Raw genomic sequence first — 26,247 nt, forward strand, 5'->3', positions numbered from 1 at the left:
TGACACATTCCTGGGGTCAGATACATCACATGATCACACTGACAGAACCACAGGCACATAGACACAGGCAACAGAGCATGCACAATGTCGGCACTAGTACAGTGTATATCCACCTTTCGCAGCAATGCAGGCTGCTATTCTCCCATGGAGACGATCGTAGAGATGCTGGATGTAGTCCTGTGGAACGGCTTGCCATGCCATTTCCACCTGGCGCCTCAGTTGGACCAGCGTTCGTGCTGGACGTGCAGAGCACGTGAGACGACGCTTCATCCAGTCCCAAACATGCTCAATGGGGGACAGATCCGGAGATCTTGCTGGCCAGGGTAGTTGACTTACACCTTCTAGAGCACGTTGGGTGGCACGGGATACATGCGGACGTGCATTGTCCTGTTGGAACAGCAAGTTCCCTTGCCGGTCTAGGAATGGTAGAACAATGGGTTCGATGACGGTTTGGATGTACCGTGCACTATTCAGTGTCCCCTCGACGATCACCAGTGGTGTACGGCCAGTGTAGGAGATCGCTCCCCACACCATGATGCCGGGTGTTGGCCCTGTGTGCCTCGGTCGTATGCAGTCCTGATTGTGGCGCTCACCTGCACGGCGCCAAACACGCATACGACCATCATTGGCACCAAGGGAGAAGCGACTCTCATCGCTGAAGACGACACGTCTCCATTCGTCCCTCCATTCACGCCTGTCGCGACACCACTGGAGGCGGGCTGCACGATGTTGGGGCGTGAGCGGAAGACGGCCTAACGGTGTGCGGGACCGTAGCCCAGCTTCATGGAGACGGTTGCGAATGGTCCTCGCCGATACCCCAGGAGCAACAGTGTCGACGGGCACGTGCACCTTCCGCCGACCACTGGCGACAACATCGATGTACTGTGGAGACCTCACGCCCCACGTGTTGAGCAATTCGGCGGTACGTCCACCCGGCCTCCCGCATGCCCACTATACGCCATCGCTCAAAGTCTGTCAACTGCACATACGGTTCGCGTCCACGCTTTCGCGGCATGCTACCAGTGTTAAAGACTGCGATGGAGCTCCGTATGCCACGGCAAACTGGCTGACACTGACGGCGGCGGTGCACAAATGCTGCGCAGCTAGCGCCATTCGACGGCCAACACCGCGGTTCCTGGTGTGTCCGCTGTGCCGTGCGTGTGATCATTGCTTGTACAGCCCTCTCGCAGTGTCTGGAGCAAGTATGGTGGGTCTGACACACCAGTGTCAATGTGTTCTTTTTTCCATTTCCAGGAGTGTATACGTTATCGTGGCAAGGGAATGTGAAGAACTGTGAGAACAGGCGAGATGCTTCATACATCTCTCACATAAATTAAAACAACAAATAAACGTATGGGAACGATGTTACAACGGAGGAATTCAAGAGTCAAGATTTCCAAAACGGGACACAAGAGCCCTAATATGTGGTACCTGTGTAGAACAAGTAGGGGGCGCATAGGTCTGCAGGCCCCTTCGTTACACGTCACTGTTGCAAACTGACATTACGCCACGACACATATACAAATTTGAACACAACGAAGAGACACGTCAATAACCGACCGGAAAGTCCTTAATTTTGTGCAGAAAAAAAATTGTGCTGGCTGAAATTTGAACGCTTATCTCCCGGATCACAATCTACCAGCCGGACCACACAACCACGACGACTAATAACGTTGCTCGACATTGGACGTATTAAATTTGGACCATTCACTGTTTTTTTCTTCTTTTTTCCACGCTTCAGTACACCTTCCTGTTTTCATACTTGATCTGTGTGCAGTTTTTGACGGACTATCCAATGAGCCAACTGACCACTAAATCTGAGGAGTATGCGATGCGGAGTTTCTCTTGTCAGTGTTAAATGACGCTTGACGTGGTGTAAATAACGATGCGACGGGATTGTGGGTAATTGTAAAAGTGAGAATGACGCTGTACTTTGTGGCAATGCGATAGAAGGACCTGGGTTTGACGGAAAGGCTGGAGAACGTTAGCTGCCATCATTTGTAGCGCCAGCATTCAAGTAAGCAGGAGGTGGTGGTATGGTATTGGGGTGTTTCTCGTGGTTAGGGCGTGGTCGACCGATTGCGCTCAAGAAAGCATTTAATGCGAAAGGATATGAGCACATTTTACGACATTTGTGCTGCGTAAGTTGAGGAACAGTTCAGAGAGGATGACTGTTTGTGATGGCATCACAATGGGCACTGCCATAAAGCAGAAACTGTGATGCAATGGTTTGTGAACAAAGTCATTTCTGAAATTGACTGACGTGCACAGAGTACCGACCTCAACCCAATGGAAAGCCTTTTGGATTAGTTAGTTCGTCGACTTTGCTCCATACCCCAGCATCCAAAACTGCTACCTTCTTCAGTTTTGGCTCTTGTGGAAGAATGGGTAGCCAGTCTTCCACAGAGATTGAGGAACCCCACTGCAAGTGTACCCAGCCATAAACGCGAAGCCTGGACACACCGCACATTAATGTCCACTAATCGGTATCCAGATGCTTTTGATCAGACAGTGTATATTATTTCAAGTCAGTAAATGTTCATTGACAACATTGCAGGAGTCACAACTGTGTGCGGTTGAACGGCACATGGGAGATCGGACATTTTGAGCAACCTTGTAGTGATGATGACGCCTCGTCCAACGACTCACCGTGCTTTTGTGCGCTGGCAACTCTCCGTGACATTCTGCTATCGCCTATGAATATCTACAAAGCTCTAGTTTACCGCAAAAAAAGGCCCCTCAGTGAGTACTCTCTGCTTGGAAAGCAGCTTCGTTACAGGCGCCATTTTGAAGGGTATGTCTAGCGGTGCCACCTATCGGAACTTCATGAAACTATAGGGGCTAAATTGGAAGTATTGCACGATGTCCCACAACAAATTACGCATTTTTCAACCTAAACTAGCCGAGAAAAAAATGTATTACATTATTTATTGAACGTCCCTCGTAGCTTCCTCTATACAAGATGTTACTAGTGAGAGGTCTTCTACGAAGACTAACCAACTGATTACTCCACATTCTGGAGAAGCTTTATATTATGTAACATACATTACATTTATCGCGTAGATAAAAAGAATTCCACTTTTTACACCTGACGTTTAGATTGTTATTTTGTTTTCAAAATGTTCAAATGTGTGTCAAATCTGATGGGACTTAACTGCTATGGTCATTAATCCCTAAGCTTACACACTACTTAACCTAAATTATCCTAAGGACAAACACACACATCCATGCCCGAGGGAGGACTCGAACCTCCGCCGGGAGCAGTAAGTTGTGATGTGGAATGTTGGGTTAAGGATGGAGGGAAGGTAGGTGATGCGGAAACTTTGTGTGTGTAAGTTTTTTTACAATATAATACCTTATGTTAACAACTCACTCAGATCAGCCATATCACTTAGGAGGCGTGAACGACGCACAGTGAAATGTTGACTGGTGCTTTAGTATTTGCAATGACAGCTACTGACTTAGAAAGTCATTGTTTAGTCACTACGAGTAATAATGTGCGTAGAAGACTCTGTCATGGCGTAGGAAAGAAGCAGGATTAGGGTGTAACGGCTCGTCGGCGGCGTGATCTGGTTCCTCAAACAAGTCTTCCTGGAATCGAGACAGGTCCTTTTGTTAAACTAGAAACTCCCGTTGTTATAACGAAATGGAGGATTCTAACTGGATTTTCTGTAGTACACCTGATCTGTGTCCTGTCGTAGCTCCATCAACACACGCAGTTGAGGAATGGGTAGCAAATTTTTGAAACAAATTTAACTGAATGTAAATACTGTACAGACAAAAAGATAAAAATAGCAGATCTTGTTCTCTAAAGGCTGAATGAAATACTTGTAAATTTATCTTGCACGTGCTTCAATAATCCCTACAGAAGACCCAATGGACAAAATTAAAAGAATAACAAAAAGGAAGTAAGTCATAAATGACAACTATGTAACTGTAAATAGTTAAATCACTTAAATGAGCTGCCAGGAAACATTACAGCTTTCCTAATAAAACATGTATAACTAAGTAATTTTCTCACTGTTGTAGATCACTGGTGATCTCTAATATGCGTAGGCGAAGCGTGTTTGGTTGAAAACAAAATAACAACCTAAACGTCAGGTGTAAAAGGTGGAATTGTTCTTATCTACGCTATAAACATAATGTAGGTTAGATAATATAAAACTTCTCCAGAATATGGAGTAAAAGCGGTATTTGTTGTGGGACATCGTGCAATACTCCCACTTTAGCCACTATGGTTTCATGGAGTTCCGATAGCTGGCGGCGCTACACATAGCTTTCAAAATGGCGTCTGTAACGAAGCTGCTTTCCAAGCAGAGAGTACTCACTGAGGAGTTCTTTCTTTTTGTGGTAAACTAGAGCATTGCAGATATTCATAGGCGCTTGCAGAATGTCACGGAGAGTTGCCAGTGAACAAAAGCACGGTGAGTCGTTGGGCGAGGCGTCGTCATTACTACAAGGTTGCGCAGTATGTCCCATCTCCCGCGTGCCGTTCAGCCGCACACAGCTATGACTCCTGCAGTGTTGGGACATACGGACAGTCTCATTCGAGGTGATCGACGGATCACCTCACAGCACAACTGGACGTCTCTTTTGGTAGTGCTGAGACACTCGCCCACCAGTGGTGTACTCAAAGCTGTACCCCCACTGGATTCATGTCACCCAACAGTAGACCGTAAAGAACAAAGCAAGACCATCTGTGCGGATTGGCTTGTACGTTACGAGGCTGATGGCGACAATTTTTTTGTCGAATATCAGCACAGGCGATAAAACATGGATTCATGACTTCGAACTGGAAACAAAACAACAGTCCATGAAGTGGCGCCAAACCACCTCTCCTCCAAAGTTGGAGTTCAGAGACGCACACTGAGCTGTCACGTAATGGTAAAAGTGTTATGCGACTGTGAAGGAGTTATTCTGTTCGATGTTAGCCCCACAGGGTGCAACGTCCAACTCTGAAGTTATTGTGCTGCCATCAGGAAGGTGAACAAACGACTTCAGCGTTTTCGTCGCCACAAAAATGTAAACGAACTCCTCTTTTTCAATGACAACACAAGACCTTATTCAAGTCTGCGCACTCGGCAGGCGCTCACAAAACATCATTGGACTGCTCCTACTAATGCACCCTACAGCCCGGATCTCGCACCTTCTGACTTCTATCTGTTTGGCGCGAGGAAAGATGCACTCTGCAGGAAGCAGTACGCTGATGACGGGGAGGTTATTGGTGCAATAAGACGTAGGCTCCGACGTCGAGCGGTAGAGTGGTACCATGCGCACATACATGCCCTGCCAGTAAGGTGGCGTAAGAGCGTCTCATTGAACGGAGATTCTGTTGAAAAATAGATTTTTGTGGCCAAAAGAGTGGAGAACATTATGGTGTTTGGAATCCCGAGTAAAACCAAGCAGCTTTCAGAAGAAATGTGCAGAACGCCTCTCATACATAGGCTAGAATTATTGCAGCAAGTATTTCATTGGGCGCAACCGAGCGTGATGCCGTAATACTTGAGTGAGTGGACTCGTAGTTAAGTGAGTGTTGCCGCTGCAGCCACTATTAATGTTTCCTGTCGTTTCCCCAAAGCGCACCAGGTGTGTCCAAGGTTGGCTTGCGACAGAGGCCTTCTTTCAAGGGCTTTTTCGAGAGCCACCCAGGTGCTTAAAGTTTGCGAAAGGTTCTACACATAGTTCACACAGCACAATACCAGATACATTGGCGTACTGATGTTTAAACACAACGAGATTGGACCCATGCTGCACAAACAAAAGCTTCCTGCGGCGAGAAGAATTATGAAAATTACTATGAACCAGATATCGAGGAAAACCAAAAGGGGATTCAAATGTACAAGGAAGTTTGGTGGCACGACTACCGCCTATGAACACCTAAGACAGTCGAAGCGTGAAGATATCACGCCATTATGTTTCTCGCAGCAGAAAAGTTGGCTCCTTGAACAAGGTTATGGCAGAAATCCTTCTGCAACATTCTCAAATGGACTAGTGGTCCATCTGCAGTGACGTCGAGTATATTCTAAGCAAATTTTCTTATCGTATATCCATTACTGAGTTGCTGAAGTGCGCAGAACAGGTTGAGTCCGTGGACTCAGGCAGAAGTGATAATTTAGGAGCGCGCGACGGCGATGTTTCTGTGAGCAAGGGACGCAGTGTAACATTAGCTGCGCTGGCTGCACTTGCATTGTGTTCACCTCTGGAGGCAGCAGCATCGGCTGCTGTCTTCATCTCTATGTGCGCGCTTGCTGTGGACGTGGGAATAACGTTCTGGTGATCCGTGGAAACCAAGCCATTATAGGCGTTCGATGTTACTAAAACCACTAAGACGACCGTATGAGAAGGAAATTTTAAAAGAGCAATTTATTCGATAAATAGTAATAACAATTCTGTGATTACATTTATCTGCACTCAGATTACACATAATAGTTCACTCGAATTTTTACGAGTCGTACCAGTGCAGTCTATTAATTAGATAGATAAGCTGTAAAGACATTATATAAGGACGTCGCAGATCATTCCCAAACTGTGACTACAAAAGGGAATGTTTGGTGTAAGATATGAAAATATGATGGACTAATTTGCAAGCATTTCCTACCGTGCTGTCTTTTATAACCTTATACAGAGTCTAGCAATTTAATTGTTGCGTCTTGTGTATGCTATTTTAGTCCATTCTTAAGACAAGTATTCTGTGAACCCTTCTTTAATCTAAATTACATAATTTTCTCAATCTTCTGTAAATCAATGGTAAAGACGGAATTCAGTTAAGTATAAATACTAGAGGCGTTCAGTAAGTAAGGCAACACTTTTTTTCTGAAAGCAGGTTAGTTTTATTCATGATTTCAATAAATTAAATTATTCCCACTCTTTCGGCCATGAAACCCTGTTTTTCCACAGAATCTCGTTTCAATAAGACGGCCTTACGCCACCTTACTGGGAGGGCCTGCATCCCCGCACGGTACCACTCCACTGGTCGACGTCGGAGCCAACTTCCTGTTGCATCAGTAACCTCCACTGTTTCCCGTGGAGTGCATCCTTCATTGGGCCAAACGCATGGAAGTCGGAAGGTGCGAGATGCGGGCTGCACCGTGGATGAGGAAGAACAGTTCAATGAAGTTTTGTGAGCCGCTCTCAGATAGATTTGTGTGGAGCCTTGCTTTGTTACGCATAAGAACGAGTTCGTTTATATTTTTGTGGCGAAGAACAGGCTGAAGTCGTTTCGTCAATTTCATGAGGGTAGCACAGTACGCTTCACAGTTGGTTCTTGCATCATGAGAGAGGACATCAAACAGAATAACTCCTACAGAGTCCCAGGAGACCGTAGTCACGACTTCATGGCTGAGGGTGCGGCTTTGAACCTTTTCTTCGGAAGAGAGGTGTGTGGCACCATTTAGTGGATTGCCGTTTCGTTTCCAGTTGGAAGTAATGAACCCTGTGACGATGATCGACAAGAAATCATTACGGCTAGCCTCGTAACACGCAGGCAAGTCTGCACAGATGGTCCCTCCTTGCTCTTTATGGTCTTGTGTTAGATGGAGAGAAACCCAGTGGGCAGGCAACTTTCAGTATCCCAACTGGTCGACGAGTGTATCAGCATTACCAGTAGAGACGTCCGGTTGCGTAGCGAGGTGTTTGATCGTCGATTACCTCCAATGAGAGTGTCCACACGTACCACCGTTACAGGAGTCACAGCTGCGTGCGGTAGGCCAGTAGGCGGGAGATCTGACAGGTTCGCGCGACCTTGTTGCGATAATGACAGATGCCCCGCCCAACATCTCATCCTGTTTTTGTTCACTTCCATGTCTCCGTAGGCATTCTGGAAGCTCCTACCAATATATGCCATGATTTGGTTTATCACCAAAAGAAATTCAATGACTGATCTATGCTTGAAACGCACCGCCGTTGCAGAAGCCATTTTGAATGCTAAGTACAGTACCGCCACCCATAGCAATTTTATGTTACTATAGGGGCTGAAGCGCTAATATTTCAAGGTGTCCCACGACAAATTCTGCATTTTTCATCAAAAACTGGCTCAGAAAAAAAGTGTTGCATTAGTTTTCCCGACCAGAGTGGCCGAGCGGTTCTAGGCGTTACAGTCTGGAACCGCACGACTGCTACGGTCGCAGGTTCGAATCCTGCCTCTGGCATGGATGTGTGTGATGTCCTTAGGTTAGTTAGGTTTAAGTAGTTCTAAGTTCTAGGGGACTGATGACCTCAGAAGTTAAGTCCCATAGTGCTCAGAGCCATTTGAACAATTTTTTGCATTAGTTAGTGATCTCCCCCCCCCCCCCCCCCCCCCCATGAACCATGGACCTTGCCGTTGGTGGGGAGCCTTGCGTGCCTCAACGATACAGATGGCCGTACCGTAGGTGCAACCACAACGGAGGGGTATCTGTTGAGAGGCCAGACAAACATGTGGTTCATGAAGAGGTGCAGCAGCCTTTTCAGTAGTTGCAGGGGCAAAAGTCTGGATGATTGACTGATCTGGCCTTGTAACATTAACCAAAACGGCCTTGCTGTGCTGGTACTGCGAACGGCTGAAAGCAAGCGGAAACTACAGCCGTAATTCTTCCCGAGGACATGCAGCTTTACTGTATGATTAAATGATGATGGCGTCCTCTTGGGTAAAATATTCCGGAGGTAAAATAGTCCCCCATTCGGATCTCCGGGCGAGGACTACTCAGGAGGACGTCGTTACCACGAGAAAGAAAACTGGTGTTCTACGGATCGGAGCGTGGAATGTCAGATCCCTTAATCGGGCAGGTAGTTTAGAAAATTTAAAAAGGGAAATGGATAGGTTAAAGTTAGATATAGTGGGAATTAGTGAAGTGCGGTGGCAGGAGGAACAAGACTTTTGGTCAGGTGATTACAGGGTTATAAATTCAAAATCAAATAGGGGTAATGCAGGAGTAGGTTTAATAATGAATAAAAAAAATAGGAGTGCGGGTTAGCTACTACAACCAGCATAGTGAACGCATTATTGTGGCCAAGATAGACACAAAGCCCATGCCTACTACACTAGTACAAGTTCATATGCCAACTAGCTCTGCATATGATGAAGAAATAGATGAAATGTATGACGAGATAAAAGAAATTATTCAGGTAGTGAAGGGAGACGAAACTTTAATAGTCATGGGTGATTGGAATTCGTCAGTAGGAAAAGGGAGAGAAGGAAACATACTAGGTGAATATGGATTGGGGGGAAGAAATGAAAGAGGAAGCCGCCTTGTAGAATTTTGCACAGAGCATAACTTAATCATAGCTAACACTTGGTTCAAGAATCATAAAAGAAGGCTGTATACATGGAAGAATCCTGGAGATACTAAAAGGTATCAGATAGATTATATAATGGTAAGACAGAGATTTAGGAACCAGGTTTTAAATTGTAAGACATTTCCTGGGGCAGATGTGGATTCTGACCACAATCTATTGGTTATGAACCGCAAATTGAAACTGAAGAAACTGCAAAAAGGTGGGAATTTAAGGAGATGGGACCTGGATAAACTGAAAGAACCAGAGGTTGTAGAGAGTTTCAGGGAGAGCATAAGGGAACAATTGACAAGAATGGGGGAAAGAAATACAGTAGTTGAAGAATGGGAAGCTCTGAGGGATGAAGTGGTGAAGGCAGCAGACGATCAAGTAGGTAAAAAGACGAGGGCTGATAGAAATCCTTGGGTAACAGAAGAAATATTGAATTTAATTGATGAGAAGAGAAAATATAAAAATGCAGTAAATGAAGCAGGCAAAAAGGAATACAAACGTCTCAAAAATGATATCGACAGGAAGTGCAAAATGGCTAAGCAGGGATGGCTAGAGGGCAAATGTAAGGATGTAGAGGCTTGTCTCACTAGGGGTAAGATAGATACTGCCTACAGGAAAATTAAAGAGACCTTTGGAGAGAAGAGAACCACTTTTATGAATATCAAGAGCTCAGATGGCAACCCAGTTCTAAGCAAAGAAGGGAAGGCAGAAAGGTGGAAGGAGTATATAGAGGGTTTATAGAAGTGCGATGTACTTAAGGACAATATTATGGAAATGGAAGAGGATGTAGATGAAGACGAAATGGGAGATAGCCGGCCGGAGTGGCCGAGCGGTTAAAGGCGCTACAGTCTGGATCCGCACGACCGTTACGCTCGCAGGTTCGAATCCTGCCTCGGGCATAGATGTGTGTGATGTCCTTAGGTTAGTTAGGTTTAAGTAGTTCTAAGTTCTAGGGGACTTATGACCACAGCAGTTGAGTCCCATAGTGCTCAGAGCCATTTGAAATGGGAGATAAGATACTGCGTGAAGAGTTTGACAGAGCACTGAAAGACCTGAGTCGAAACAAGGCCCCGGGAGTAGACAACATTCCATTAGAACTACTAATGGCCTCGGGAGAGCCAGTCATGACAAAACTCTACCATCTGGTGAGCACGATGTATGAGACAGGCGAAATACCCTCAGACTTCAAGAAGAATATAATAATTCCAATCCCAAAGAAAGTAGGTGTTGACAGATGTGAAAATTACCGAACTATCAGTTTAATAAGTCACAGCTGCAAAATACTAACGCGAATTCTTTACAGACGAATGGAAAAACTGGTAGAAGCGGACCTCGGGGAAGATCAGTTTGGATTCCGTAGAAATGTTGGAACATGTGAGGCAATACTAACCTTACGACTAATCTTAGAAGAAAGATTAAGAAAAGGCAAACCTACATTTCTAGCATTTGTAGACTTAGAGAAAGCTTTTGACAATGTTAGCTGGAATACTCTCTTTCAAATTCTGAAGGTGGCAGGGGTAAAATACAGGGAGCGAAAGGCTATTTACAATTTGCACAGAAACCAGATGGCAGTTATAAGAGTCGAGGGGCATGAAAGGGAAGCAGTGGTTGGGAAAGGAGTGAGACAGGGTTGTAGCCTCTCCCCGATGTTATTCAATCTGTATATTGAGCAAGCAGTAAAGGAAACAAAAGAAAAATTCGGAGTAAGTATTAAAATTCATGGAGAAGAAGTAAAAACTTTGAGGTTCGCCGATGACATTGTAATTCTGTCAGAGACAGCAAAGGACTTGGAAGAGCAGTTGAACAGAATGGACAGTGTCTTGAAAGGAGGATATAAGATGAACATCAACAAAAGCAAAACGAGGATAATGGAATGTAGTCAAATTAAGTCGGGTGATGCTGAGGGAATTAGATTAGGAAATGAGACACTTAAAGTAGTAAAGGAGTTTTGCTATTTAGGGAGTAAAATAACTGATGATGGTCGAAGTAGAGAGGATATAAAATGTAGACTGGCAATGGCAAGGAAAGCGTTTCTCAAGAAGAGAAATTTGTTAACATCGAGTATAGATTTAAGTGTCAGGAAGTCGTTTCTGAAAGTATTTGTATGGAGTGTAGCCATGTATGGAAGTGAAACATGGACGATAACTAGTTTGGACAAGAAGAGAATAGAAGCTTTCGAAATGTGGTGCTACAGAAGAATGCTGAAGATAAGGTGGGTAGATCACGTAACTAATGAGGAGGTATTGAATAGGATTGGGGAGAAGAGAAGTTTGTGGCACAACTTGACTAGAAGAAGGGATCGGTTGGTAGGACATGTTTTGAGGCATCAAGGGATCACAAATTTAGCATTGGAGGGCAGCATGGGGGGTAAAAATTGTAGAGGGAGACCAAGAGATGAATACACTAAGCAGATTCAGAAGGATGTAGGTTGCAGTAGGTACTGGGAGATGAAGAAGCTTGCACAGGATAGAGTAGCATGGAGAGCTGCATCAAACCAGTCTCAGGACTGAAGACCACAACAATAACATAGTGATCTCCCCTCGTGCACAATATACAATTCATAACAGATGTAACGACATGGCCGCCGTTTTGTGAGTGTACAACAATAACGTTGTCATTCGTTTCAAAGTCCCCTGCATACTTACACAATTCATCAGTTCAGTTTGGTGAATGCGTTCAGTCGATTTTTACTGCTGCCTTTGTAAATCAAGTACATTTATAGTATTAAAAGTCCAAGCGTTGAATCAGCTATCCAAGTTTCGAAACACGTGCGTCGCACATTAAAATGGTCCCACGAAACTTCTAGTTGCCACTGGTGCATCGTTTCTCGTAAAAGTTTCAGTCCTGTATAGTGTGCTTTCACCGGTGCATGAGGGCAACTTGCATGAAAGATATGAAATGTGCCCAGTTTGCGGATGCAAATTACACATGAAAAACACTCCATACACTGCCGATAACGTGAGATTACTACAGACACCGAGTTTGAGATTAGACAATGAAACCTTCGAAAAAAATGAGTGACCCTAGTTGAAAGCCAACTTATTCCAGATTTATAAATCAGTGTGAACAATTATTACAAAGGTTTCCTACGGAGGAGACTGGTTGCAAAACATTCATGCATCCTCTTCTGAACAGTTCTCACACACGTAAGAGCCATACGAAATGCAGGGGATACTAACCCAACCCTAGAACTGGCTTCTGAAGTGTCCAATTTGCTCCCTAAAATCTCAGAGCAACGTTTTCAATGTGTTACGAGGAAGGCTGGCTCATACGCGTTTTGCCAAGCGATCAATCAGCCGCATATTCCTGAGGATCTATTTTGGTTTCCCTCTTGTCTTTCTTAGATTTACGGAAGAGTTTCAGAGCATCTGAACCATTTTAACGCTATCTTCGATGATGTGAGCTAGTATGATTGTGCAGGTGATGATCATGGGTGAGGTTGCGTGACAGTGAGAGCGATTTTATGTCGTATTGCTTTTTATCCCTTTTCTCGCATTTTCTCCGTTTTTACCACATTATTTTCTACCAGTTTCGTAAGGGCTGTGATAACCTAGTTATTGAGCGCCCCTAACCCACAAACACACACGCACACACACAAGCGCGCACATGCACACACACACACACACACACACACACACACACACACACACACACACACACACAAACACACACACACACACATCCGGTTTAATGTGGACTCTCTACTATGTTGGAACTTGATATTTTTCACTTTCACAAATCGTTGACAGAGATGAAAGAGCGTCAAATGAAAAAAAAAAGTGCCAATGCAGTACTGAAACAGACGTTTGGACTAGTAGTCCAGCATTTACCAGCTGAATTCAGCTACTCCTACCTATGGGTTTTGTGCAGCCCACACAAGATTTTCATATCCTCTCACTCACTATGCGCAAACTGTTAGCCCTACAGAAAAATGAAAAGGACTTTTTTGTAGGAGCTTTAATGTAGTTAAACATTTTTGGAAAGTTGTTGTCAACAGTTGTTAAGTAATGTACAAAATGCATATTTGAACCATCAGCTGTTTTTATGTTAAACCCAGATATCTACCAGTTTCAGACTTGCATCATCATTACGGATGAAGGGTTAAAATGGTCTAAACCACCACTATTCAGCACTGCTCTGTATACATTTAGTACTAATTTGTTTGCTTTTTAAATCCTGTGTCACATATTAACATTTATGACAGCACAACACGTTTTAAGTAATGACTAACGAAATTGGTGACTTAGTCCATTTTAACCGTTCATCCGTGATGATACTCCAAGACCGAAACCGGTTGATATCTGGGTTTAAAATAAAAACAGCTGATGGTACAAATATACATTTCATACATAATGTACTTAAACTTTGTTCTGGGATATGCTTTCGTTAGAGGCCGCAGGTTCCGAAACATTCAAGATAAACGTGCAAAAGCGACTTTCAAACGAGGTTTTCCTGAATGGCTCGAAAATTGTGGCGTCCAGCGAAAACGTGTGCCACTACAAAATTTAACTCCATTAAATTTCCTACAAAAAGATTATCTTCATTTTTTCTGTACGATTAATACACTGCAGCGCCAAAGAAACTGGTATAGCCAAGCGTATTCAAATACAGATATATGTAAACAGTCAGAATATGGTGCTGCCGTCAGCAACGCCATATAAGACAAAAAGTGTGTATCGCAGTTGTTAGATCGGTTACTGGTGCCACAATAGCAGGTTATCAAGATTTAAGTGGGTCTGAACGTGGTGTCATAGTCGGCTTACGAGCGATGGGACAAAGCATCTCCGACGTAGCGATGAAGTGGGGATTTTCCCGTACTACCATTCGCGAGTGTACCGTGAATATCAGGAATCCGATAAAACATCAAATCTCCGACATCGCTGTGGCCAGAAAAAGATAGAGTAAGACCGGACCAACGACGACTGAAGAGAATCGTTCAACATGACAGAAGTGCAACCCTTCCGCAAATTGCTGCAGATTTCAGTGCTGTGACATCAACAAGTGTCAGCATGTGAATCATTCAACGAGACATCATCAATATGGTTTTTCGCAGCGGAAGGCCCACTCGTGTACCCTTGATGACTGCACGACGCGAACCTTTAGGCCTCGCCTGGGGCCGTCAACACTGACATTGGACTGTTGATTACTGGAAACATGTTGCCTGGTTGGACGAGTCTCGTTTCAAATTGTATCGAACGGATGGAGATGTATGCGTATGACGACGCATGGACGCTGCATGTCAGCAGGGGCTGTTCAAGCTGGTGGAGGCTCTGTAACGGTGTCGGGCGTGTGTCGTTGGAGTGATACGGGACTCCTGGGATACGTCTAGGTATGACGCTGACAAGTGACACGAACGTAAGCATCCTGTCTGATCACCTGCATCCACTCATTTCCATTGTGCATTCCGACGGGCTTGGGCAATTCCAACAGAACAATGCGATACCCCACACGTCCAGAATTGCTACAGAATGGCTCCTGGAATACTCTTCTGAATTTAAACACTTCCAGTGGCCACCAAAGTTCCCAGACATGAACATTATTGGGTATATCGAGATGCCTTGCAATGTGTTGTTGAGAAGAGATCTCCACCCACTCGTACTCTTGCGGATTTATCACAACCCTGCAGGATTCATGGTGTCATTTCCCTCCAGCACTACTTCAGACGTTAGTCGAGTCCATGCGACGTCGTGTTGCGGCACTTGTGCGTGCCCGCTGGGGATCGTACACGATATTAGGTAGGTGTACCAGTTTCCTTGGCTCTTTCGTGTATATCTCGGCCAGTATTGCTTCTACAAACTTAAACTTTCCCAATGTTCATTTGGAACATGGACGAATATTTACATAAAATTTCATCGGTATCCGTGATACCTGAGTAGGGAGGCCTAGGTGAATTGACATGGAATGGGCCATTTAAGGAAAACGCACAGGAAGTTCATACAACCATGTGAAACTGTCAGAAAAGTCCTTCTTTGGGGTGTTCTTCATCCCGCGCGTCAATGGCTCGAATGTTGGCTATGTCGTCAAAACTTTGTACCAGTTAATTTGGCTCTTCAGTGTAGTTTGCGCATAGCGGGCGAGAGAATATGAAAACCTCGCACGTGGTTTATGAAGGCGTTGCGGGTTGCATAAAATCCATACACATTGGTAGCTGAACAATCTTGTACCTATGCATAGCACCTATGTGGTGTCCATAAAGAGCAGCTATCATTTCAGAGAATCATATCTTGGAAGCTATTACCCCCGATGGCGTCTGGCGTAACACGTTTAGCAGTTCTCCATGATTCCTTGTGCCTTTGCATATTTTAGCAGAGACGATTGCGCACAAAATGAAGGGTCTGATAGAGTAGTCGTAGTAAAACAACTTTTTAATAGCAACTTACAGGGTGTTTCAAAAATGACCGGTATATTTGAAACGGCAATAAAAACTAAACGAGCAGCGATAGAAATACACCGTTTGTTGCAATATGCTTGGGACAACAGTACATTTTCAGGCGGACAAACTTTCGAAATTACAGTAGCTACAATTTTCTACAACAGATGGCGCTGCAAGTGATGTGAAAGATATAGAAGACAACGCAGTCTGTGGGTGCGCCATTCTGTACGTCGTCTTTCTGCTGTAAGCGTGTGCTGTTCACAACGTGCAAGTGTGCTGTAGACAACATGGTTTATTACTTAGAACAGAGGATTTTTCTGGTGTTGGAATTCCACCGCCTAGAACACAGTGTTGTTGCAACAAGACGAAGTTTTCAACGGAGGTTTAATGTAACCAAAGGACCGAAAAGCGATACAATAAAGGATCTGTTTGAAAAATTTCAACGGACTGGGAACGTGACGGATGAATGTGCTGGAAAGGTAGGGCGACCGCGTATGGCAACCACAGAGGGCAACGCGCAGCTAGTGCAGCAGGTGATCCAACAGCGGCCTCGGGTTTCCGTTCGCCGTGTTGCAGCTGCGGTCCAAATGACGCCAACGTCCACGTATCGTCTCATGCGCCAGAGTTTACACCTCTATCCATACAAAATTCAAATGCGGCAACCCCTCAGCGCCGCTACCATTGCTGCACGAGAGACATTCGCTAACGATATAGTGCACAGGATTGAAGACGGCGATATGCATTTGGGCAGCATTTGGTTTACTGACGAAGCTTATTTTTACCTGGACGGCTTCGTCAATAAACAGAACTGGCGCATATGGGGAACCGAAAAGCCCCATGTTGCAGTCCCATCGTCCCTGCATCCTCAAAAAGTACTGGTCTGGGCCGCCATTTCTTCCAAAGGAATCATTGGCCCATTTTTCAGATCCTAAACGATTACTGCATCACGCTATCTGGACATTCTTCGTGAATTTGTGGCGGTACAAACTGCCTTAGACGACACTGCGAACACCTCGTGGTTTATGCAAGATGGTGCCCGGCCACATCGCACGGCCGACGTCTTTAATTTCCTGAATGAATATTTCGATGATCGTGTGATTGCTTTGGGCTATCCGAAACATACAGGAGGCGGCGTGGATTGGCCTCCCTATTCGCCAGACATGAACCCCTGTGACTTCTTTCTGTGGGGACACTTGAAAGACCAGGTGTACCGCCAGAATCCAGGAACAATTGAACAGCTGAAGCAGTACATCTCATCTGCATGTGAAGCCATTCCGCCAGACACGTTGTCAAAGGATTCGGGTAATTTCATTCAGAGACTACGCCATATTATTGCTACGCATGGTGTATATGTGGAAAATATCGTACTATAGAGTTTCCCAGCGCCATCTGTTGTTGAAAATTGTAACTACTGTAATTTCGAAAGTTTGTCTGCCTGAAAATGTACTGTTGTCCCAAGCATATTGCAACAAACGGTGTATTTCTATAGCTGCTCGTTTAGTTTTTATTGCCGTTTCAAATATACCGGTCATTTTTGAAACACCCTGTATATTCTTGGAAGTAAAATGAGCGTCACACCCGGTAGCTTCCCACACTACGATTCCGGGAGTAATGCCGCAGTGCCTCTCCAAAACATTGGAAGAATGGGACCTCCCTTCTGGTTGCCGCATACTCGTCGACGATGCTCATCAGAGATAGTGGCAAAAGCGCGATTCATCGTTGAACACAATGCGATTCTGTTCATCAGCAACCCGTGCTTCATGGTCACGGCATCATGACAAATGCAGCCGTCTGTGTTATGGTGTTAGCGGCTGCCTTAGCATGTGACGGTAATTTCCTAGTCCGACTGCTGCTAGTCTCTGATGTGTGATGGCATAAAATGTTCTCGGATAGCAGGCGCACATGTGAAGGGGCTATGGTGTGCATGGTGCGCAACACAGTGGTCAGATGTGGTCGCTGGAACGTTGACGACAAGTATACGTTCCCTCACGTTCCCGTGCAGTCAAACACGTGGCCAATGCTACATCTGGATGTGGCATGATCCCACCACGATTCTGTCCGCCCCGATAGCTGAGCGGTCAGCGTGGCGGATTGCCATCCTACGGGCCCGGGTTCGATTCCCGGCTGAATCCTCTCTGGGACTGGGTGTTGTGTTGTCTTCTTCATCACTTCATCCCCATCTGGCGCGCAGGTCGCCCAATGTGGCGTCGAATGTAATAAGACCTGCACCAAGGCGGCCGGACCAGCCAGGTAAGGGGCCTCCCGGCCAATGACGCCACACCTCATTTCCATTTACCACGATTATCTGTTCGGATGGCCCGCATCTCGTGGTCGTGCGGTAGCGTCTCGCTTCCCACGCACGGGTTCCCGGGTTCGATTACCGGCGGGGTCAGGGATTTTCTCTGCCTCGTGATGGCTGGGTGTTGTGTGCTGTCCTTAGGTTAGTTAGGTTTAAGTAGTTCTAAGTTCTAGGGGACTGATGACCATAGATGTTAAGTCCCATAGTGCTCAGAGCCATCTGTTCGGATGTAATAAATTTCCTAGATAGTGAAAAGCTTCTGTTCACATATCAGCACGGTTTCAGGAAACACCGCTCGTGCGAAACTCTGATTGCCCTTTTCTCACATGATATCCTGCAGATGATGGATGAAGTGCGACAGGTGAACTCCATACTCCTAGATTTCCGCAAAGCATTTGACATGGTGCCACACAGCCGACTGTTAACGAAGGTACAAGTGTACGGAATAGGTTCCCAGATATGTGAGTGGCTGGAAGACTTGTCAAATAACAGTACCCTGTACATTGTCCTCGACGACAAGTGTTCATCAGAGACAACGGAATCATCAGGAGTGCTCCGGGCAGAAGTGTGATAGGGCTGTTATCATTCTCTGTATAGATAAATGATTTGGCGGACAGGGTAGGCAGGAATCTGCGGTTGTTTGTCGGTGATGTTGTGGTGCACAGGAAGGTGTCGAATTTGAGTGACCGTAGGAGGATACAAGACGACTTAGGCAAAATTTGTAGTTGGTGTGATGAATGGCAGTTAGTTCAAAATGTAGAAAAATCTAAGTTAATGCGGTTTACTGGGAAAAACAAACCCACAATGTTCGATTACAGCGTTAGTAGTGTGGTGCTTGATGTAGCTATAGCGTTGCAAAGCAATATGAAATGGAATAAGAGTGTAGGGAATGTAGTAGGGAAGGTTAATTGTCGACTTCGTTTTACTGGAAGAATTTTAGTAAAATGCTGTTCATCTGCGGGCTGCTTGACACGTTACTGGTATGTTCGAACAATGTGCAAGTATTACGGAAATGCTTTGGGAATTCAAATGGGAATTACTGGATGGGAGGCCACTTTGTTTTCGAGGAGCGCTGTTGAGGAAATTTAGAGAACCGGCATTTTAGGTTGACTGCAGAACGATTCTGCTGTACAGTTTGCGTAAGGACCACGAAGACAAGATTAGCGAGATTAGGGTTAGTACGGAGGCATACGGACAGCAGTTCGTCCCTCACTCTCTTACGAGTGGAACAGGAAAGGAAATGACCAGCTGTGGTACAGTGCTCCCTCCGTCTCACAATGTACAATAGTTTTCGGTCGCGGGGCGTCCGAGAACGAAGCGCGGCGGGACCAAACGGAGAGCGGCCCGCGAACAAACAAACGAACGGAAAGGACGGACACGAAACAACGACGGACGATCGGGCGAGACCTTACGACAACAACACGTAAGAAGCAACAGGGTGACAGAGACAACCAAAAGAATCCAAGACGTCCACTAGTAACGAAAACAAAGGACGGTAAACACGCTGTCTGTTATCGAGGCGGTATGTCAAGACACACACGCAAAGATTAGACTGACTGGCTGAGCGAGAGGCAGGCGCTTAAATACATGATCGGGGCCGCCGCTATTGTCCGCTGGGACCACGTGTTCCACTGAGGCGCCCTCACATTTAACGTGGGCCAGGAAGCGCGCGCCACCACAGCTTAGGTGCAATGGTGCAGAGATCTCTAGGGGTCTTCGACGTCCATGCCGTCTGGCGCGGATTCAAACCAGAAGGTGACAATTATTGGACTATTTAAAAAAAAACTAAATTAGTTACAACTAGGGCGTGCACACACTTTATTCGACATGTAAACGTCACTATAGATATTCGGATAAGTTTATCAGATGTTCAATACGCCTGCCATCATTGGTGAAGAAGTGGAGCAGACAAATAGCGAAATTCTGCATGATCCGCTGAAGTGTCAGAACATCGAACTGTTGAAGACCTCCTGAAAGGCTGTTTTCAACTCAGCAATGGTTCAAAATGGCTCTTAGCACTATGGGACTCAACATCTGAGGTCATCAGTCCCCTAGAACTTAGAACTACTTAAACCTAACTAACCTATGGACATCACACACATCCATGCCCGAGGCAGGATTCGAACCTGCGACCGTAGCGGTCGCGCGGCTCCAGACTGAAGCGCCTAGAACCGCTCGGCCACACCAGCCGGCTACTCAGCAATGGTTTTGGGGCTACTGTTGTACACCTTGTCTTTAATATAGCACCACAAAGAGGAGTCGCATGTGTTCAGATCCGGAGAAGATGGTAGCCAATCATGACCCGTGCCAGTGGCATCTGTGTACCCCAGAGCCAGAGTGCGGTCCTCAATGTGCTCCTCCAGGACATCAAATACTCTCCTTCTTCGACGGGGTCGAGCTCCGTCTTGCATGAACCTCGTCTTGTCGTAATCAGAGTCATTTCCGATAATAAGGATGAAATCATCTTCCAAAACCTTCACATAGCATTCGGTAATCACTGTGCCATGAAGGAATATCGCACCGATTACTCTGTGACTGGACATTGCACACCGCACAGTCACCCGTTGAGGGTGAAGGGACTTCTCGATCGAGAAATGAGGATTCTCTGTCCCCCAAATGCGCCAATTTTGCCTATTGGTGAATCCATCCAACTGAAAGTGGGCATCGTCGCTAAACCAAACCATGCATGCGCATACCAATTCCCATCAAACCCCGTGGCCAACAATACAGTTTGATCGTCCTAACGCAGACTGTTCAGAAGTTATGACTATTCTATTTTACGTAGTTCAATAATTGTCAGCCTGTATATAGATCTACACTCATGCTCATAAATTAAGGATAACTGCAGAATGTGGTGCCACACAACGTAGCACTACACAAAACTGGCGCTAATAGCATAGGCACATAGGGAACACACACGACACAGATCTGTAAGTCCACCGTATTGGTGATAAGTTGAGAAAACTGTCCCGAAACGCATGTGTTACAAAACGCCACTGCTACCTGCGCATGTACCCTGACATCAATATGGGATATGATCACCATCCACACGTACAGAGGCCGCACAACGGGTTGGTATACTCTGTATCAGGTGGTCGAGCAGCTGCTGGGGTATAGCCTCCCATTCTTGCACTAGTACCTGTCGGAGCTCCTGAAGTGTCGTAGGGCCCTGAAGACGTGCAGAGATACGTCGACCGAGAGCATCTCAGATGTGCTCGATGGGGTTTAGGATTTGAGAACAGGCAGGCCACTCCATTCGCCTGATATATTGTTTCAAGGTACTCCTACACGATGACAGCTCGATGGGGTCGCGCGTTTTCATCTATCAGGAGGAAGGTGGAACCCACTGCACCCCTGAAAAGGCGGACGTACTGATGCAAAAGGACGTCCCAATACACCTGACCTGTTACAGTTTCTCTGTCAAAGACATGCAGGGGTGTATGTGCACCAATCATAATCCCACCCCACACCATCAAACCACGACCTCCATACAGATCCCTTTCAAGGACATAAAGGGGTTGGTATCTGGTTTCTGGTTCACGCCAGATGAAAACACGGCTAGAATCACTGTTCAGACTCGTCTGTGAACATAACCTGGGAGTACTGTTCCAATGACCATGTACTGTTTTCTTGACACCAGGCTTTACGGACTCTCCTGTGACCAGGGGTCAGTGGAATGCACCTTGCAGGTCACCGGGCGAATAAACCATGTCTGTTCAGTCGTCTGTAGACTGTTCAAATGGCTCTGAGCACTATGGGACTTAACATCTATTGTAATCAGTCCCCTAGAACTTAGAACTACTTACACCTAACTAACCTAAGGACATCACACAACACCCAGTCATCACGAGGCAGAGAAAATCCCTGACCCCGCCGGGAATCTAACCCGGGAACCCTGGCGTGGGAAGCGAGAACGCTACCGCACGACCACCAGCTGCGGACGTCTGTAGACTGTGTGTCTGGGGACAACTGTTCCAGTGGCTGCGGTAAGATCCCGAGCGAGGCTACCTGCAGTACTCCGTGGCCGTCTGCCACTGAAGGTGAGATATCGGTCTTCTTGTGGTGTTGTACACTGTGGACGTCCCGCACTGTAGCGCCTGGACACGTTTCCTGCCTGCTGGAATCGTTGCCATAATCTTGAGATCACACTTTGTGGCACACGGAGGGCCCGTTCTACGACCTGCTGTGATTGACCAGCCTCCAGTCGCCCTAGCAGTCTGCCCCCTCATAACGTCATCAACATGTGTTCTTTGAGCCATTTTCAACACACAGTCACCATTAGCACGGCTGAAAACGTCTGCACACTTACTCACTGCACCGTACTCTGGCATGCACCAACTCTGAGTATGTGGCCAGCACCACCGTGCGACGACCGCAAGTCAAATGCACCACATGGTCATACCCCGACGTGATTTAAACCCGCAAACCGCCCACCAGAGCGTTGTTTCACTATGTATCAACACTATCCTTAATTTATGATCATGAGGGTAGAAGTAGACAATGAGGCCCCTTTCAAACTCTGCCAGACGCTGCTAACACTGTCTCACACCTGTACACAGTGATCACTCGACATCTAACACTGTTCACTCTATTCTACCAGGCCTAAACAAGAGCGACAAATGGACTCGGGTGTCCGTTCTACCTGTTACAGAGAACTGCAGCCCTAATCATTTACATCACCCCCCCCTCCCCCCCCCCCCCCGAAGGTACGTATAGAAACTATATTGACATCTGACCATGTCTGCTGAGTGTTTCATTCCTTTGTCAGGGAGTGTGTAACGAGTTGGTGCTTTAACTTCGTCGAGTCGCCGTAAGGTGAAGGTCCGCACCCAAGCACCAGGCGCGGCTTGGGGCGCGCTGACCTGCAAATACGGAACCAGAGCCGAGAGCGGTGACAAGAGGCGCCGGTGCGTGCGGACGAGCTGGCCGCGCGACATTAGCATACAATGAGGCGGCGCCTGTCGCTCATACGCGGCGCTGGAACGTCGCCCGGGCTGCGCGCTGCTCGTGGGAGGCCAAGGCTGCGTGCGCCGCGGGCGTTTCCCCAGTACTAGTCAACGGCCTCCGGAGCCGCCACGCCGACAGCAGCGGCCTCTGGGAGGAGGCTCAAATATAACTTTCTGTCGCCCACGCCATTAAAAGTTGTAACTAACCTGTTTCTACGGGTTATTACATTAAGATTAGGGTCGCCACCGACTCTAACCATACAACTAATCAAAGATTTGGCCGAGTCGGAAAATAAATTAATTTGATACAGACCAAAAACTCACAAAATGCATACGTTGTGATATCGCTCATAGGGGATGCGATGTTAATATTAGTATTCCCCGTGCACTGTTCACGAGAAACAAACACTTAAAATAAAATTGAAAATGCATGAACAATGTGAATAAGATCAGCTCCTTGCGACACACCTGAAAATAAGACTTAATCTAAAGCATTTGTTTTAAAATATTAGGGGAAACTAGTCACTGGACCTGTGCGTCAGAAAACGCGTTGGATGTGCTAACGGGAAAGCTACGAGGTGAGTGGCTTAGGTACAAAAACGTAACTTCGGAACACAAGAGCAAATTGTAGATAAAATCATTTATTCATAAGACATGAAAAAGGAGGCATGTACACAATTCCTGATAACATTAATTCCTAAAACCTTAAAGAAAGCATCGATACATTCACCGTTATAATCTACACCTAAAATCATTGGTGTGAATCATTCATACAACTGCTGATGCCTGATAACTGATCGCAATAACTCGTGACACGGTACACGTTTGGCAGTACACCCGCGTGACCACGTGGTTTGTGGAGACGCAATTTCTAGGTATCGTGGCCAAGTTGCAACAATATCACATGAACAGTTAACATTCTTTAAAATGAACATGAGATCGGACAGTTAGTGATAACGGTAACCCAACAAACTCTAATAATCAACCATGTGGTTGACTCCCCACGGACGAAAGATACATAAAGCAAGGAAATTTTACGGGAAGGCGAAGCTATTAATATTTAGGAAAATAAAAGCTTATACAGGCAAAGCTGAAGGTTCAAATGGCTCTTAGCACTATGGGACTCAACCTAAGGACATCACACACATCCATGCCCGAGGCAGCATTCGAACCTGTGACCGTAGCAGCCGCACGGTTCCGGACTGCGCGCCTAGAACCGCGAGACCACCGCGGCCGACAAAGCTGAAGGCAAATACACTTTCATACAGGAGCGAGTGCTCACTTCTTATCGACACCTTTGTGTGGCGCTCTTCCGGCGGATCCAAGTCTGCTATAGAAATTTTCTAAAAGAAAAATCTGCTAAAGTTTTGCATTCCTTGCTGCGACAAGGCAAAGCAATCTTTCAGAGTTGAAAAGCGAGACCAAAAGCTAACAGCTCTCCTCTCGCCAAGTAACAACGCGCCACGCGGTCAGTGTAACTCACCCTTCTTCGACTGGAGCACAGCTGTGCACGCTTCCCGTACCGGCGGCAGGCTGCCTCCCTTTTTCTTCTCCAGCCTCTTCCACGCTCCGCGTGGCCCGGAAAATCCAAAGATGCCATTTCCGCCACCAACCTAACGCAGGTGGATTTCTCACAAGTAGCGCAAACCTCTTTTCATATATGACCACTACGAGAGTTGGCTATTCTGTACAACTGCTGCTGAACCTGTATGAGTATCGCAGACTTTCTGCAGCTGACTACGCCACCGTCTAGCAACGTGACACACAACCACATTCATTCAATCACACCACCATGAGAGTTATGAGAAAAGATAAACAAGGAAAAGAAAGAGAAATGCTAGTGAAAATGGGCTATCGGACTAATGAAAAGTGTCTACAGGACCCTTTCAAAGTGAATAACTTAATCTGCCTATACTGTCTACCAGTAACCCTACCCTTAATGTTTCTGAAAATCAGTCTTCCTGTTCTCCTATTTAAAAAACAGTAGTAGGCTGCACAATCTTCTATAATAACTCAAGAACGATACGTTTCGCCCGGATAGGGCTGAACCCTCAATTAGGGTGGTTCACAAACAACAACTCAAGTACACATGTTATTCCAAAACGTTATCGTGGAAGTAGGGGCCAGGAGGTGCTAGTGAAATAACACACACTGCTAAAGATACCCTTTTATTGTAAAAGACTTTCACAATAATAAATTTTTAAGCCTGGCATTTTTAAAATAAAGCAATTTCAAAAACAATTTCCAATAAATGACAAATTTTCTTTATGAAAAGGATATTGCAAGGTATGACGTTAACAACTTCCCAATAATAAAATTTTAAACTTTATATATATATATATATATATATATATATATATATATATATATATATATATATATATATATATAGTGTGGTCAGAAAATGTCTGAAACGCTTGTAGGGATGTTGCAGGGCAGGTTGTACTGAGATATAGTTGTCACGAAAAAAACTCGATGCGTTGCGCCGTTTCCGAGTTATTTAGCATTGAAGTTAGCCAATCAGATCGTCGCGCGCGTAAACTCAAGTTTCAGCTAACGAGACAAAGCACTCGTTGGGCAACACCGCCCTTGGCAGGCCGCTTGAGTGTGAGCGCGCGACGCCCCGATTATATACAGGATGTTACAAAAAGGTACGGCCAAACTTTCAGGAAACATTCCTCACACACAAAGAAAAAATATATGTTATGTGGACATGTGTCCGGAAACGCTTACTTTCCATGTTAGAGCTCATTTTATTACTTCTCTTCAAATCACATTAATCATGGAATAGAAACGCACAGCAACAGAACGTACCAGCGTGACTTCAAACACTTTGTTACAGGAAATGTGCAAAATGTCCTCCGTTAGCGAGGATACATGCATCCACCCTCCGTCGCATGGAATCCCTGATGCGCCGATGCAGCCCTGGAGAATGGCGTATTGTATCACAGCCGTCCACAATACGAGCACGAAGAGTCTCTACATTTGGTACCGGGGTTGCGTAGACAAGAGCTTTCAAATGCCCCCATAAATGAAAGTCAAGAGGGTTGAGGTCAGAAGAGCGTGGAGGCCATGGAATTGGTCCGCCTCTACCAATCCATCGGTCACCGAATCTGTTGTTGAGAAGCGTACGAACACTTCGACTGAAATGTACAGGAGCTCCATCGTGCATGAACCACATGTTGTGTCGTACTTGTAAAGGCACATGTTCTAGCAGCACAGGTAGAGTATCCCGTATGAAATCATGATAACGTGCTCCATTGAGCGTAGGTGGAAGAAACTAAAATGAGCTCTAACATGGAAATAAGCGTTTCCGGACACATGTCCACATAACATCTTTTCTTTATTTGTGTGTGAGGAATGTTTCC

This window comes from Schistocerca serialis, chromosome 7, assembly GCF_023864345.2.
Source record: "Schistocerca serialis cubense isolate TAMUIC-IGC-003099 chromosome 7, iqSchSeri2.2, whole genome shotgun sequence".
Lineage (NCBI taxonomy): Eukaryota > Metazoa > Arthropoda > Insecta > Orthoptera > Acrididae > Schistocerca > Schistocerca serialis.